Source organism: Crotalus tigris, unplaced genomic scaffold (assembly GCF_016545835.1).
Source record: "Crotalus tigris isolate CLP2741 ecotype Arizona unplaced genomic scaffold, ASM1654583v1 scf7180000020145.1122116, whole genome shotgun sequence".
Lineage (NCBI taxonomy): Eukaryota > Metazoa > Chordata > Lepidosauria > Squamata > Viperidae > Crotalus > Crotalus tigris.
The window spans coordinates 766878-780681 of record NW_024097874.1 but is presented as its reverse complement, the minus strand read 5'-3'; the positions used below and the strand labels follow the sequence as shown (position 1 = coordinate 780681).

Sequence of the window (13804 nt, the reverse complement as noted above, 5' to 3'; positions counted from 1 at the left end):
AGTGTCATTAGTACCGAGGTCTAGCATGGAGCCTCAAGAAAAATAGCAATGGATTACATAATAAAAGCACTGCAATCAAAAATTGCATGTGCCAGAAGATAGGATTCAGAACCCTGGATAGCTTCCAATGCGGGCTGCTCCTGATCAGATTAATCGTCTCTAAGAAAAACACAATTCCAGTGCTGGTCTGTGGCCAATAAAATCCTCAAGAAAGGTCATGGCTGTTCATCCCCATTTTACATTCCAGAGGGTAAAACTAATTCAGGTATTTAAATCCTAGTGAGAAAAATCCTTGACAGTATGGAAATCGAAGCCCTTAGATGAAGAACCCAATGCAATAACAGTCCATCATCTTCATCTCGGGATTATGCCATCAAGCAGGCCATCCCTGGGTGGGCTCGAACCACCATCCTTCTGGTTAACAGCCAGATGCGCTAGCCCCTTGCGCCCCAGAGACTTAGCACAGGGCTTGGCATCAGTCTCCATCAATACGGAGATTCATACTTCTAAGCTTCTCTTTGGTTTTTGTAGTGTGGTTCCTTTTCCCCCACTAAAAATAAAATCTGGGATGAAAATTCGGTCTGGTGACGCTACTTGCACATTCCAGAAAGGTAAAAGTTGAAAAAAAGGCATGCGCCAGCCAGAATTCAAACCCAGTCACAGGATTGGAGACATGTATGATGTCCCTATACCAGGGGAGGCAACCTTGGCTCTTTTGTGGACTTCAATTCCCAGAATTCCTGAGCAAGCCATGCTGACTCAGGAATTCTGGGAGTTGAAGTCCACAAGTCATAAAAGAGCCAAGGTTGCCTACCTCTGCCCTATACAACTGGCACAGATGTTAAGATTCTTTCTCAAGAGATGTAAAATTTATGTTCGAGGTTTCTCTTTTCCCATCTAATAGTGAGAAAAAAATTCTCCTGAAACCCAATATTCAACCTACAGCCTGGGAATGGCTTAAAATTCTGCTCCTTTATCCTTCACACTGAAGAAGCAGAGTTCTTTAACCCATCTGATACAACATGCACCAGGCTGTCTTGGCCAGAAAAAGATACGGTCATGCTGGTTGAGAGTCAGCCAGGCTTGTGGTTTCTGTGGTGTGGTGGTTGTCACATTTGCCTAATACACAAAAGTTCCCTGGTTCGGCACCAGGCAGAAACACGTCTTTTCCCCTGAGAAAATTTCTAGGAATATAGAGGATATACTTCCCCCCCCCCCCAGAAAAAGCAAGAAGCATCCCGCTTTTTCTTCCTCATCCAAGATGGAATGACAAAGTAGAGAATGCTTTTAAACCATTGACCAAAAATTAGTCATCCCAAGCCAAAAACTAGCAAGAAAGAGGCTCTAGGAGTTTTATGGCTTCATATTCTGTAGCACTAGAGAAAAGTGGCAATTTATAATTATATCTGTACATTTAGGGGTTTCCTTTCTTCTTTCTTTTCCTGAACTCAACTGTAAATTCCAATAGAACATCTTTCAAGACTGGCTATCCAGGAAAGGAACATTGAGAAGCCAAACCCTTCATCAACATTGGACCATCACTTTGAGCCAACATCTAATCCAGTGGTTCTCAACCTGTGGGTCGGGACCCCATTTGGGGTCAAATGACCATTTCACGGGGGTCGCCAAACAACGCAGTCCACCATTTTTTCCCCCTTTTCCTCAGCTGTGCTACTCCCTTTTATTCTATTGGCTTTTGAAAGCCAATAGAATAGACTCTCTTGAATAGAATCTAATTCTATTGGCTTTCAAAAGCCAATAGGAATTGTCCAGGCTGTCTCTGCCCTGCTGAGCCCGCCAAAAGTCCCATTCTGCAAACGGTGCTGCACCAGTTGAGTAGTCCTCGACTTACGACCGGTTGGGGGTCGCAGCATTAAAAAGATTGAGAACCACTGATCTAATCTGACCTGGAAAAGCAGATCTGAGGGTTTGCAAACTACAGATTTGAGTGATGCTGTGGGGTCTCTCTCTCTCTCTCTCTCTCTCTCTCTCTCTCTCTCTCTCTCTCTCTCTCTCTCTCTCACACACACACACACACACACACACACACACACACACACCTTTTTCTGCCCTCTTCCTCCTTGATGAAGGCTTTGAGCATCAGCTTTGGACTGGTGTCCAGTTATCTTTGGGATGCTGGAAATAGAGTATATACGTGTTTCATCCTCTTGAGTCTCCATCCAGTGCAGGAGATAACCAAGAGTGAACTGCCAACTGGGAAGACAAGTTGCCTGGTGACCTCAGCAACAGTCTGATAGTGTTGTTGGGAACTCTCCCAATTCCCCTTTCTGCTTGAAAGCCTGCATCAAGCTTACCCTGGCTAGGTAAGAAAAACCCTTGCCTCCATTTGACATTTCAAAGGAGAAGCCGGAGCAACGAAAGCCACATTGTACTTCCCTAGTGGTGTAATGGTCAGGACTTCAGCGTTCTCACCACTAGAGCCCATGTTCAATTCCCAGCCAGGGAAAACATTTACTTCCAAACCATCAATCATCCTGCAGGTAGAATTCTCAGGAAGCATTGTGTTCATGGCAAAATAGCTGAATTGACCAGAGAATAATCCTACCTTCCCTTCCCTCTCCTACTCTTCACCCCTGTAGGGGGGGAAGGGACCTTGGAGGTCTTCTAGTCCAACCCCCCCTGCTCAAGCAGGAAGCCCTATTGTCAATGCTGCAAATACTGTATATTCTTGCTTTGACAATATGCAAAACTGTCTGGTATTTACTGGGTTAATACATAGCTTAGAGTGGGGGGGGGTAAAAAGCCCAGGAAAGAAAGAGGAAGTAAACTTTTGACCTTCACACTAATTGGATAATGTGACTTGTGACTGCAAGATAAAGGAGGGGTTTAGCAAGAAAAGATTGATGCCAGCAAGAGGAAGTCAGATTCTGGCATCAAAACATCCATGATGGTGACCGGCAATTTGTAGCTCTGTAATAAAGACTTTAGGAAATATGCCTGAAAGTTCTTTGACGTGCTTCATTAGTCGGAACCCTGACACCTATGCCTTTTCAGACGAATGGTTGTCCAATCTCTTCTTTAAAATCTCCAGTGTTGGAGTACAGTTTGCAGTAGTGGTGAATACCTGTAGCTACCGGCCACCCAAAGACCTTATAAAGAGAAGAACACAGAGACGGATATCCCGTAAACTCCGCTGAAGATGTTATTTAGCCCGGTAAAGAAACATTTGGAAACCATCTCACTGGCTCAGAGAACGAACCTTCACCCTCAGTCTCAACAGCCTCCAGCCAGCCAGCCCTGGCTTGAACCTTTAGATGAGGCAGATGACAACAGCTGGAATTGCTGGAGATTTGGAGCGTGCAAAGCTGCCTGTCGTCCACTTAGGGGAGAGAGATGGGCATCAGCCCTTCAAGGATGCTGAGGGGGAGCCATATCTAACGTCTCTTGAGCACAAGTGGTCAAAGAGGTCCGGCTGTCGAGTAGAAAGATGGGCTGAGGGTGGTTTGAATCCACTCAGGGACAGCTAGAGGTGCCCTTTCCTTGGCATGGTTAATACTATGTGGTCTGCACATCTGGACTTGAATCCCCTACTTTTATTTATTTATTTATTTATGAGACTTATATACCGCTTTAAGTGCGAGCACTCTCTAAGCGGTGTACACCAGTAAGCAATATATATATATATTTACATTGCCCCCCAACAAACTGGGTCCTCATTTTACCTACCCCGGAAGGATGGAAGGCTGAGTCAACCTTGAGCCGGTGAGATTTGAACCGCTGACCTGCTGAACACAGCCAGCTAAAGTGGCCTGCAGTACTGCACTCTAACTGCTGTACCACTTTTTGCATCCGACAGCAATTCTGGACCTTAGGTTGTGGCTTACGCTCCTGACCTTTCACTCTTGGTAAGCAAAAAGCATAGGAAAACCTCAGGTCTAAGAGTGAGGAGATCAGGAAGTTATTTCTACATTTTGGTTCATGCTCAGAAGGGAAGCGGTTAACGCCAGTCGCGAAGAACATAGCTGTTTTTCTCCCACTGAAAACAGAACCCGGGACAGCTGCTTGTCTGGCATGGCTGCTCGCATAGCCTAAATGTGCAAAAGGTGGAAGAAGGAATGAACTAGCCTGGACTCAAACATCTCCTTTATCTTTGAATCACACCACCAAGCAGGGAGTCTCTGGGTGGGCTCAAGCCACAATCCTTCCTAGTTAACAGCCAGATGTGCTAACCCCTTGCACCACAGGCCACATGACCCTGACTTGCGTACTGTGTATTGTTTTGTTTTTGTCTTTTGGGAAGGGGATTTTGTATTGTATTTGAAAATAAAATAAAATCATTTATGAAAAGAATGGGTATGGTTGAAAAAGAACCCAACAATTTGGCGGCAGTGGTAGACTGGGCTCAGATTCAGGTGCAGGCTTTGCAAGCAACAGCCAACATTTTGGCTGCAGAAATATTGGCCTGTCTCTGGAGCCTTCCTCAAGGAAGCAGGGATGGAAAAGTAGAACAGTCACAACTGTCATTCCTGAGGGAAACAGAATTTGGGACCCGCACTGTAGTCTTGGCATCTCCGTTTACAGGACTTCTCACCATTTTGGCTCCTTTTCAGAGCCCTGATGACCAGGAATTAGGGGACAGTATCAATTGTGAATATGTACAGATGGCTCTCTCTTTGGTCACTTGCAGAGTCCTGGATGCAGGGTCATGAAAGGACAGCAAGGGAAACGCCCAATGTCCTAAACCAGTGGTTCTCAACCTTTTTAATGCCGCGACCCCCAGCCAGTCATAGGTCGAGGACTACTCAACCGGTCGTAAGTCGAGGACTACTCAACTGGTGCAGCACCGTTTGCAGAATGGGACTTTTGACGGGCTCAGCAGGGCAGAGACAGCCTGGACAATTCCTATTGGCTTTTGAAAGCCAATAGAATTGGACTCTATTCAAGAGAGTCTATTCTATTGGCTTTCAAAAGCCAATAGAATAAAAGGGAGTAGCACATCTAAGGAAAAGGGGGGAAAAAATGGCTGACTGCATTGTTTGGCGACCCCAGTGAAATGATCGTTCGACCCCAAATGGGGTCCCGACCCACAGGTTGAGAACCACTGTCCTAAACCAAACATGTCAAACACAAGGCCTGGAGGCCAGATGCGGCCTGCAAAGTGGTTTCATGTGGCCCGCGAAGGCATCCTGGAAACAGTGAGAGAACGGCCCCCGGCTGCCTTGGCCCTGGCCCAGGCCAGCCGGGAGCCAATGTACAATTTTGTGGTGGCCATCTATGCTGAAATGCATTCAGTCTTAGCTCCACAAGGCCGTCTAGAAACAGCGAGGAACCAGCCCCTGCCGCATCGGCCCCGCCCCCTGGGTGCATGCTGGGGAGGTGTCACCCTTTGTGAGGAATGAAGAAATGGACCATGCCTTGGTGCTTGCCCCAATCCCACCCCCTTCTGCCAGAGACCCTCAGATCTGTCCCACTGCTGCCCAGGCCCCCACAGGCCCCCTTGACGCGAACTATGTAGAGCTGGCCATGCCCACCCAGTAGGCCACACCCACTCCATCCATGCCCACCCAGTAGGCCGCACCCACCCTAACCACACCCACCTGGCCCCACAAGGACAACCGCAATGCTGATGCAGCCCTCAATGAAATTGAGTGACACCCCTATCCTAAACCCACCCAAGAACATATGATATCTTTAGGGAAACACCCAAAGGGGAACACGTTTAGCTACTTCTGCTCTCTCCCTTCTTATCTACAGTGTGCCAGACTGACTGGGTGAAATCTTGTATCTTATCTGTGTCAGTGTTGCTGGATGGGTTGCTTATGTAATCAGAAAGAATAAATACAAGGATTTCTTGCCATTCGTTGCTCCTCTCATTAGAGGAGTCCGTCTCTATTCAGCCGAATAAAAACATAAAGCTTGAAGGCAACTTCTGGTTTCCTGTATTTCTTTATCAAGCAAAACCTCAGAACTTGCCTATCAGCCCCTTCCTCCAAAGCTCGTTCCATGCAATGTATATTTATGTGACTTTATGGCGAGGATTCAGGGACGCAAAGACTCATTGAAAAACGCATTCATTCCTCGTCACAATTTCACACGAGTGAGAGCCCAGGTGTTTTATTTTTATGGCCATCATAGGGTAACGGCTTTGTGAATTGCAGCACAGATCCATGTGGCATGTGTCTCCCGCCTACAGTGTTAAGTCTTTCTCCTTTGTGATACTTTTGATGGACTATAAAGGAGTTACAACAGAAGGTCTTTCCACACTCCAGGCATTGACGCAGCTTCTCTCCTGTGAGGATTCTTTCATGCAGTCAGTTTTACTCTCACGAAAGCTCTCCCCACATTCGCTATGCTGATATGTTTGTGTGGATTGACTTGTGGGAATGAAGACTACCGCTACAAGTAAAGGTCTTCCCACACTCCATGCGTTGATAAGGCTTCTCTCCTTTGTGTATCCACTTGTGATATTTGAGTTGACTCTTATACGTAAAGGTTTTTCCACACTCCTTGCACTGATATGGCTTCTCCCCTGTGTGGATCCTTTTATGGACAGTTAGAGTTTTATTTGTACTAAAACTCTTCCCATGTTCATTACATTGATATGGCTTTTCACCCGAGTGGGTCCTTTTGTGGCTAGTTAGAACGGTGCTCAATCTAAAACTCTTCCCACACTCCATGCAGGGATATGGTTTCTCCTGTGTGGATCCTTTTATGCACAGCCAGAGTGTTACTCTCACTAAAGCTCTTTCCACATTAGCTGCACTGATATGGTTTTTCGCCTCTGTGGCTCCTTATATGGGAGGCAAGATGATAACTCCTACTGTAGCTCTTTCCACACTCCGTGCATTGAAATGGTTTCTCTCCTGTGTGGGTCTTCTTGTGGGCATTAAGATTACTGCTACGAGTAAACGTCTTTTCACACTCCATGCACTGATATGGTTTCTCCCCTGTATGGATTCTTTTGTGGGAGGTAAGAGAAGAATTCCACGTAAAGCTCTTTCCACACTCCGTGCATTGATAGGGCTTCTCTCCTTTGTGGATCTTCTTGTGGGAATTAAGATTACTGCTACGAGTAAACATCTTCTCACACTCCATGCACTGATACGGTTTCTCCCTTATGTGGATCTTTTTATGGCTAGCCAGACTTTTGCTCTCACAAAAGCTCTTCCCACACTCATTACACTGATATGGTTTGTCGCCTGGGTGGATCCTTATGTGGCAGGCAAGATTATTACTCTTACTAAAGCTCTTTCCACACTCCATACACGGATGTGGCTTCTCCCCTGTGTGGATCCTCTTGTGGGAATGAAGATGACTGCTACAAGTAAAGCTCTTTCCACACTCCATGCATTGATATGGCTTCTCTTCAGTGTGGATCCTCTTATGGGAATTGAGGCTAGTGCTACAAGTAAAGCTCTTTCCACACTCCATGCATTGATATGATCTTTCTCCCGTATCAATGATGATATGGTTGTTCAGCCAACTGACCAGAGGAAAGTCTTTTTTAATTCCACTTTGTGATCGCCTTGTTTCATCCCTCTTTGGCTGCACCTGACCTTCAAACTTCCCTATTCCCACTTTTGGATGGATTGCTTGGCCTTCCTTCTTGAGATTCTTATTCTCTTGCCTATTAACGCCTTGAAAAAGAAAAATGAAAAGTGTTGCTCAGACATGTCAAACACAAGGCCCTTGGGATCGGCCCGGAGATGGCGAGGGACCGGCCCCAGCCACTTTGGCCTCAAGCCCAGCCCAGCCCAGCCAGATGGCCCACCCATATGCATGCACAGGATGCAGTGAGCGCGTGGGGCCAATGGTGTCTGGCATCAGGGGCTCCGCAGCCTGCTGCCACCACCAGGCAGATCGTCCAAGCAGCAGGTGTACCAGCGGCACCCGCAGTAGACGGAGTGGGTGGGGGGAGGCATGTGATGCAGACCGCCAGACGTGCCTATTCCATCCCTTCTGGTTTTGCTTGCGGTTGGAGAGCAGGTCACCGCTTGTCACAGCGGTTCTCAACCTTGACAATTTTAAGGCATGTAGACTTCAACTCCTAGAATTCCACAGCCAGCAATGCTGGCTGTGGAATTCTGGGAGTTGAAGTCCACATGCCTTAAAATTGTCAAGGTTGAGAAACACTGGCTTGTCATCTCCTTGGCCCGTGCATGGAGTACGTTCCCCTTGCACATCTGACGCACCTCGGCCCCACCACAGGCTGTTGCCGCCACCTCCAGTGGCTCGCACAGCTCCATTAGGCCACTGCCGGCTGGAGTAGCAGGCCCGCCCAGCACAAAGGAGGCAAATCGGCCGGCTAGGAAGCCCAAGTAGAAGTGATAGAGAAGGCCAGGCCCAGCAGGCAAAAGACAGCCACCCCAAGCAAGGAAAGCCAGATCCTCATCAGCGCCAAGGCTGCCCAGATCCAGCCAGGATTGCCTGCCTTCCCCCCATCTCAGCTGGGCTGAGGTGCATCAGGTGCGCAAACGGAACGCGCTCCACACATGGGCCAAGGGCAAGACTCGCAAAGGGCCAAGGAGATGACCAGTGGTGACCTGCTCAACAAATGCAAGCAAAAGCAGGCGGGATAGAGTAGGCGTATTTGGCGGTCCATATCACATGCTTCTTTCCCCCGACTCCACCTGCTGCTGGTGCCGCTATCACGCTGCTGCTGCTGCTTAAAGGACCGGCCCAGTGGTGGCAGTGGGCTGCAGAGCCCCAGAGCGCACTAGCCGAGAGGCCGGCAGGTCATTGGCCCCTGAACACTTGGGGCCCATGGTGGGCGGGGCCCATGGTGTCCGGCAGCAGCCAGCATGCCCCCTGCCTCATCTCGCCTCACCCCATGGCAGTGGCACCCCTGCCCTGCCTCACCTCACTTCACCCTGTGAGACGAGCCTCCCGCCCAATGCCACCTGGATCCCCAACCCTGCCCGGTCCCCAAAGGCACACCCCCCAGTTGCGAGAGACTTCTAAGTGGCCCCAGCCACACCCACCCAGTCAGCCACGCCCACCCAGTCGGCCACACCCACCCGGCCCCAGAGGGCAACCACACGTCACAGGGGTTTTATTGTAGGGAAAAGAGGAAGAAGTATTACATATGTCTGCTGCCTTGAGTTATTTAAAAATAATAATAAAGGCAGGTTATAAATAAAAAGTGATATAACAGCTAAGCCCCCCCACACACACACCCCTCACGTCTTCTCTAAGTTTCTTACCCCAGATCAGGATTCTTACCTAGAGAAGCCAAATTCCTGGAAGTCTCCAGCATGACTTCTCCGTGGAGCACTTTTTGGTCAGCATCCAGCTGAGACCACTCCTCCTTGGAGAAATACACAGCTACTTCCTCAAAGGAGAAAACATCCTGAACAAAGAAACAAGTTTCCCTATCAGCAGACAATCCCAGGAATAATTGGGCAATTTCCTTTCGCCAATGCAAAGACAGAGTTCCAGTGAACAAAACCGACACCTTCCGCAGAATTCAAAATGAGATCTCCCAGTTTTGGGCTGACGGCACAACTGAAGCCTAATTGATCGAGTTTGGAAAGACTTCCACTGAAGCAAACTAACATAGTTTTCTTGGTCACTTGAGTAGTTGGGTCTTAAACCCACCACTTACCAACGGCTCCAATTTTTCCTAGGGTGGGGAGAAGGAAATATATGAAATCCATCTGACATTTTTGCCAATGGCTAAGTTTATTCATTGAGAGATCGACCCTTCTCCCCCACTCCATACCTTCATGGAAGTGCTGGGAGAGTTTGTAATAGTATGTGAGAATGACCCTGGCAGACAGAAAGGAAGATCTCCAGTTGAGATAGTCAGCTAAATCTGAGCCTGAACCAGGAGGGTGGAGAAAGCTTATCAGAAGGAAGCGATAGCTTAATTTCAGTGTGAATTTTCAATAACCTGATCTAAAATTTGTCTTCCTTAGAAACAGCGGTGGCACAGTAGTTAGAATATAGTACTATAGGCTACTTCTGCTTGATAAATATGTATCAATACGACGAATCTTCAGAGTCAGTTAAACCTACAATACAATGGAAACTAATTGAATAGAAAAAACATGTACAATTGATAGGAATCAGGAAAAGATAACATAAAAGAAGTAAGATAAACACATAGGCAAAAATAGCTGGGTCTTAGAGTGGGAAAAGGAAGAAGACAAACTATAAAAAAAAAAATAGCTGTAAGAAGAAATGGCTAGCCAGGAAAGACATGTTGAATTGGAAAACAGGAAAACAAGCTATATAAGATAAGAGGAAAGCCATACGGAATTGAAAAACAAGAAAGAACCTATTGTTCTAAAAGGGGGACATAAATATCCACAGAATTTAAAATCACCATTTAAATGTCTAATTTTTCTTATTATTATTGTATATGTGAATATGATTTAATATGTTATCAGGAAATGTGTAAGAAGCGGACGGAAAAGAGTGTAACCTCATAGTAACCTCAGCCAATGGGGAAAGAGGAGGAATGTAGCGGCCGGGACAGGGCTGTATAAAGAAGGAAATATTTTGGGTTAAAACTTTGAAGAGAACCAAGCTTTGAAAGCTTCTCTTCCGTTTATTGCAATAAACAAAAGGCCTTCATTGTGTCTTGGCTGGTTGTTGGTCAGGCAAGTTTGCCTCTGGTCAAGAAAGAAAGTGGCCAGGAGCACATATCATGCTGCTTACCAGCTGCCAGCAGTTTAATTCTCACCAGCTCAAGGGTGACTTGGGCCCTTCTTCCAAGATCAGTAAAATGAGGAACCAGATTGTTGGGGGCAACATGCTGACTCTGTAAACCGCTTTGAGAGGGCTGTAAAAGCACTGTGAAGCGATACAGAAGTGTAAGTGCTAATGCTATTGTACGTTGAACTCCAGAACAAAATGAAACCCACCCAGGATTCGCGGACCTTTCCGATATTTCTTCTCCTACCTGAGGCAGAGGTTCAGCCACTCTTTCAGTTCCACCAGAAAGAGGAGGTGATTCTAAAAATATTAAGGACAGCTTTCTATTATCTGTGGGAAAGAAAAATGGTGGAAGCAGATCGTTAAAAAAAGAAACAGCCAGAAACAGGTTATGCTGAAGATGAGCAAAAGAATCGGCGGGATGTCCAAACCCCACATCACGCGGAAGGAGCTTCTCTTACCTGGCATGACGTCTTGACTTTGATGTTTCTGGAAGCTCTCCCTCAACTGCAGCTCTTGAGGGGGTTTGGATGAATCTTTCCTCTCCTTGGGATGCTCAGTCACAGCTTCCAAAGATTTCTAGACATGATGTGGCACGATAAAGAAGAGAAGAGTACAGAGATAGAAATGAATTATCATACTGCATCTCAATCTAGGAGACCCCAATGTCCATCACTGAATTTGGGAAGCGAGAATGGAAGAATTGCCCCAAATGCATCCTCTGGAAAAAGAATAGAACAATGGGTCTTAGGAGTTCATAATCCCAGACAATTCTGCCAGAGAGACATTGACAAATTCAGAGAGATTCTCTTTAAAACTGCCACGATTGCATTCTCACACCTGCAACTCTTCTTGCATCTTTTCAGACTCCTGGGTCAGCAGGAAGCCTTCGGCCAGGGCCACTGCCTGGGAACTGGTCTCCACTCTGCATTCCCGCACCCATTTCTCCATCTCTGGGGGAAGGACAGCCAGGAACTGCTCCAGGAGCACCAGGTCCAGCATCTGGGCCTTTGTGTGTCTTTCTGGCTGCAGCCACTGACAGCAAAGGCGGTGAAGCTGACTGCAAACATCTCGGGGACCCCTCCCCTCCTGGAACTGCACTTTTCTGAAGTGACGGCATCGGACCTCTGAACTCTTGGCTTCCTCTTCTTGACTCTTCTGCCCAGGACGTGACCCATTCTTCCCACAGCTCCAAGGCTGAGCAGCTGCAGGGCCTTTTCCAATTCCTGCATCTGCTGGGCTTTGTCCTTCCATCTTCTCTCTGGTCCCCAAAATGGATCCATGCATCTTCCCAGATCTTCCTAATCACAAGACGTCGGTCCAAATTGCCAATGGCCATTCAGTTTTCTTCCCTCACAGGATATTTCAGTCTCCAAAGGAACCTGCAATGATTTCCAGCTTACATAATCTGAAATGGAAAATACAGGTGTTCAGTAGGGCAACAAATCTGAGCATCCTCCTCCCCCCAAAAAAATCCAAGTAAGAAACTCTAATGTACCCACTAATGACTGGAAGAAGGGGGGGGGGGGTTATCTTATTAGGAAGACTGACCATTGCAGTAAATTCTGGAGAGCCCTTCTAGATCAGCTTCTGTCAAGGACTCAGAATATTGGATAAATACATTTAGAAATGTTTTGGAGCTCTATTGCCTGCAATCTCTGCATAATCCAAATCGGGGGTCTTTAAACTTGGCCCTTTTATGACTTTGTGGAGTTCCAGCCCGGCATGCAAAGTCAGCAGAAAAGACTTTGAAGGAGAATATGTGTAGCTCGGGGAGGAAATGAGGGGTCCTTGGTGCTCTCTGAGCTTGCTTGTTTTCTTGCAGACGTTTCACTACCCTAACTAGGTAACATCATCAGTGCTAGTAAGGAGTGTAAACAGCCCTCCTTACTAGCACTGATGATGTTACCTAGTTAAGCAAGCTCAGAGAGCACCAAGGATCCCTCAGGAGAGACTTTGGCCAGTCGTTTCTCTCGGCCTAGTACGTATAGTCCAGGCCATGGTTTCCCCAGTTGCAACGTATGGCTGTGAAAGTTGGACCATAAGAAAGGCTGAGCGCCAAAGAATTGAGGCCTTTGAACTATGGTGCTGGAGAAGACTCCTGCGAGTCCCCTGGACTGCAAGGAGTTCAAACCGGTTAGTCCTGGACGAGATCAACCCTGACTGCTCTTTAGAAGGCCAGATCCTGAAGCTGAAACTCAAATACTTTGGCCACCTAATGAGAAGGAAGGACTCACTGGAGAAGGGCCTAATGCTGGGAAAGACTGAGGGCAATAGAAGAAGGGGACGACAGAGAAGGGGGTAGCTGGACGGAGTCATTGAAGCAATAGGCGTGAGCTTAAATGGACTCCAGAAGAGGGTAGCGGACAGGAAGGCCTGGAGGAACGTTGTCCATGGGATCGCGATGGGTCAGACATGACTTCGCAACTCACAACAGGAGGCAAGGGAAACCCCTTCTGAAAACGGGGCCAAGGAAATTTGCAGAGGTTGACTTGGAAGCACAAATCTCTGTTTTGCAAAGCCGAGCTCTCCTCCCCTCCTCTCCCCATGCAAAAGTTTTCCCATCGAAATGGGGGGGGGGTGTAAATGGCTGCCCGCTTTCTGTGACCATGATTTTTTTTCCTCTAGGGGCAACGCGAAGGGCCCGAAGCTTTGCTTTCTCCCCTGCCCGGCCAGTGCATGCACAGGGGTGGCAGGGGAACATGGGACCAATGTCCCCCCCCCCTTCCCATGACTCCAAGCCAGATGAAGCTTTGCATGTCTCCATGCCCGCCTCCAGCGCAAGAGAAAAGCCCCTCCCCCATCACTGAACCGCGAGTCACGTCTGGATGGCGATCCGTGCAAGACTTCAACGCAGCCTCTTCCCTTCCTAGAAAGGCTCACCCAAAGGCTCACAGCGAGGCGGGGCAGCAGCATCGGACAGCGTAGAAAGGGCGGACACACTTTGAAGCCCTTTCTGGAAGACGCCTCGGGAAGCGCGCATCCCTCTGGATGTGGGGAAAGAGGCAGAGGGCGCATGCTCAGTTCTCTTGCAATGCGGGGGGGGGGCGGCGGGAGATACCCATCGAGGGAGCCCCCTGGTGGATCCTGTGCGCAATGTCAGAGACCCTGCAAGGGCGCAAGACATCATGTCCCATTGCGGGCATGGGATGATGGGCATTAGAGCAGAAGGATAGGTTCCTTC

The 13804-nt window shown here is 47.9% G+C and overlaps 1 non-coding gene and 1 pseudogene across 1 annotated transcript; both read right to left on the bottom strand.

Annotated features, from left to right (window-relative positions):
- Positions 1-383: 383 nt before the first annotated feature.
- Positions 384-457, bottom strand: TRNAN-GUU. The gene has a single exon. It is a non-coding gene; the product is annotated as a tRNA-Asn (tRNA).
- Positions 458-6048: 5591 nt separating this feature from the next.
- The window catches only part of LOC120318240, a 32863-nt pseudogene continuing 25107 nt past the window's right edge, over positions 6049-13804 (bottom strand).